Below are 3,217 nucleotides of genomic sequence, written 5' to 3'. Positions count from 1 at the left end.
GCTGGGCACTGTCTATCAACCCAGAAATTCCAAGGGGAGCGTCGAGTGATTGGCAGGTTCAAAGGATGCTCTCCACCCCCTGGGGGGCCATTGGCCCACCCAGGTGTCCTTCTCACCTGAGACCCCCTCCCCCTGTGCCTGATTGGTGCTCCTTGTGTTCCCTCCCCTGCCCCTCTCCCCAGGTAAAAGGGGAAGCGCACCATGTGGTCAGGATTCTGTTGGAGAGTGCTATTGGAGCTGTTGCAGGATTCATAAATAAAAACTCTGGATTAAAAACTCTCCATCAGGACCAACTCCTTTCTTCACCTTGCCTTAAAGGCTTTTCCAGCTCAGGAAGGCCTAAGGAGTGACCCCACATCAACAGCAAGCTCCAGTCCGCAAGCTCTGGAGCTCGGGGCATGCCCAGACTTGTCTCCACGTGCCCAGCTGTGACCACAGGTACTGAAGAGTGTCTCTGGGGAGGAAGGGCCACAGGTGCCCCTATTTGGTCAGCAGCCAAGGCCAGACAGACCCAGGCAGTCCTGTTCAGTAATATTGGTACACTCCAATAGCTTTTGTTAATTGTGCTGCATTTTTTGTCTTTCATGTGGAAGAAGTTTGGATATATTCTTTCAAAAAGCTTTCTTTCTAAGCTTCAATCAGGTACAAAGCTAAGTTTCTGGAGAAAAGTAATACACGGGAGGGTTGGAGGGGGTGTGCACTCAGGATTGACAGAATTTCCTGGACTCTGGTGCTGGCTGGCTGGATAATTGTCTTGGGTGATGGCACATTTCTTTCTTGGAAGTTGTGATTTTCACGAGCTTTCTTTTCCAACATACTTCCAATTATCATTATTCATAGGTAGCATGTGCAAACTCCACAACAGATTTTGTTTAATTTCGAGAGTATGGCTAAATATTTGTACTTTGTCATTGCCATAACCTATTGCCCTCCAGTTCTTTCACAACTAATTTTTTCTCTCTACAGTGTAAGAGATTTGGAGCAGGGGCCTACTATTTTTCACTGATTATAGAGGAACTTTATGAATTTTAACCTCCGGTGTAAATTAAACTGTGCTCATGCTAAACATGGTTAAACATAATCATGCAGAGGAAGAAGGGGTGAAAACTGCCCACTTCTCTAGTAGAGAATTTGCAGTCCTCATAAGTAAACTCCAGTGAAAAGGAAACTGAGCTGTGTGAAAAGCCATGAGTAGGATGGGGCTTAAACCACTAGTCTGTTATAATCCTAGTGCTTTACTAGAGCTGATTGCCAGGTCAAACCTGCACAAGAACAAAACAAACAAAATGAAAACAAAAAGAAGAAAAATGTCTGTTGCACATCCAGCTGCCCTACAGCTCTTAGTTGCTGTAAAACCTGCCAAAACCTACCCAAAGAGACCATATAGCACCTTCTATTAGCTAGAGAAAGCTGTAGAGGGACATTTTACAAGGGTAAGTAGGAATAGGACAAGGGGGAATGGCTTCAAACTGAAAGGCAGTGGGTTTAGATTAGGTATTGGGAAAAAATTCTTGACTGTCAGGGTGATGAGGCACTGGAACAGATTGCTCAGAGGAGCTGTGGATGCCCCATCCCTGGAAGTATTCAAGGCTAGGCTGGATGGGGCTTTGAGCAACCTGGTCTAGTGGAAGGTGTCCCTAGACTTGCACACCTTTCTTGGTGTACTTGCCTTGTAACTAGGCAGTCTTTAGGGTCCTTTTCAAACTAAATAATTCTGCATTTATGCTGGGGATTGTATCTGGGATCTGTTGGTGTTAAAAATTAAACAACCCCAAACAACACTGAAAAAAATATCAAAATTAAAAAAACCACTTTTTTTTTTCTTAATCAAAACTGTATTCCCTCCTTTCATTGTTGTCTTTTGTGTGGCCAGGCCAGGAACTATTCCGTGATTCGTGCCTGCCCCATTGGAATACGTGATGTCTGTCAAAAGCACGGTGAGAAAGCATGGGAAGGTGGTGATAGGATAAGCGACGTGGTGACCTCTCATCTCTTACGTAGATCCCAGTTGTCATGCAGCATTAAAAGCTCCTTCATGGGAGTCCTGGACTGGCCACAAACCCTCCTGGAGCATTGAAGAGCCTGTGGATATATCAAAGGAAGAGTCTGACAGGAATATACATTACTGTGGGGAAAAGTTATGACAAAATTAGTGCTAGAGTTAGGCATCCTATGAGCATTTCACAAATTCAAATGACCATCTTCCCACTCTGCAGGCTCTCTTTAGCTTGTGATCACAGGCGTGGTAGGTGAGAGATGCTGTATTTATAGCTTGAAAGTTGATTACATGGGGATGTGCCTCACAAATGGCACATCTGCTAAAAGAGTTGTGTTCTTAAGCTGAAAATGTAAATACTTTAATAAAAGGGAAATAAAAAGAAGTGCATAGATGTTGGCAGCATTTTCCACCCACCCTGTCTGAATGTAACTTACATTTTCACTCATTTGCTGGGGTTTTGTATCAAGCAGGCAATCTTGAGCTTGAAGACTGCTGAAGTCACTGGTGTGTTACCCATACTCCTTCTCTCCTAAGACTTGCTCTTCAAGCCTGTTCTTTCATCTCAAAAGGAAAATAAAGTAGGTATTCAGAGGCGGAAGAAGGTGCTTAAAAACTTCCACATTGATGGGGTTGCAGCTGCAGCAGGCAGCTTCAAAGGGTGGCTTTGGGTCTCTCATTCAGGATGTGACCCCAACCCTGCCCAGCCAGGCAGAAGAGGGATCATGAAGCCACCTCTCTGCTTCTGGGCTGATAAGCTTAGGAGAGCAGTTGGTGTCCTTGTAAAATGTCTGGGATCTCTGCACAGGCAGCACTGATGGGACTGGTGGTGACTTGGCTGTCAAGACCTTGAGGTTGCTTTTGGCACAGCATTTTCTTCACCCTGCTCTAGCCAGCCCTGTGGTCCATTTGGCCATCATGGCTGTGCTCCCAGCAGAGCTGCCAGGATAGCTCACCACATATTTTGCCAGGGACATGCTGCCCGGGCATGGTGGTGAGGGAAACCCCCAGCCCTCCTCCTCCTCCTATAGAGCTCATCTCCTATATGTCACTCTGTCACTTTGCCTTTTCTAAAAGTAGTATAAATCTGTTTATAGTCTGTATAAAAAGAAAAAAAGGCAATAGAAAATACTGTGAATGCAGGGTCTGTAATCTTACACATCTTTTGGATTTGTGAGAGTATCTGTGAAACACCCATCCTACAGTGCCCTTGCCTCCTGG

At 45.2% G+C, this 3,217-nt stretch overlaps 1 long non-coding RNA gene across 1 annotated transcript; it reads left to right on the top strand.

Annotated features, from left to right (window-relative positions):
* The first annotated feature begins 231 nt into the window (after positions 1-231).
* On the top strand, positions 232-2,598 carry LOC120498856. Its single transcript, XR_005626770.1, has 3 exons — positions 232-438; positions 594-642; positions 1,874-2,598. It is a non-coding gene; the product is annotated as an uncharacterized LOC120498856 (long non-coding RNA).
* The last annotated feature ends 619 nt before the right edge of the window (positions 2,599-3,217 follow it).

Source organism: Passer montanus, unplaced genomic scaffold, assembly GCF_014805655.1.
Source record: "Passer montanus isolate IOZ18808 unplaced genomic scaffold, ASM1480565v1 scaffold153, whole genome shotgun sequence".
Taxonomy (NCBI): Eukaryota; Metazoa; Chordata; class Aves; order Passeriformes; family Passeridae; genus Passer; species Passer montanus.
Note: the sequence above shows the minus strand (reverse complement) of the source record. Positions and strands in the feature narration are given on the sequence as shown.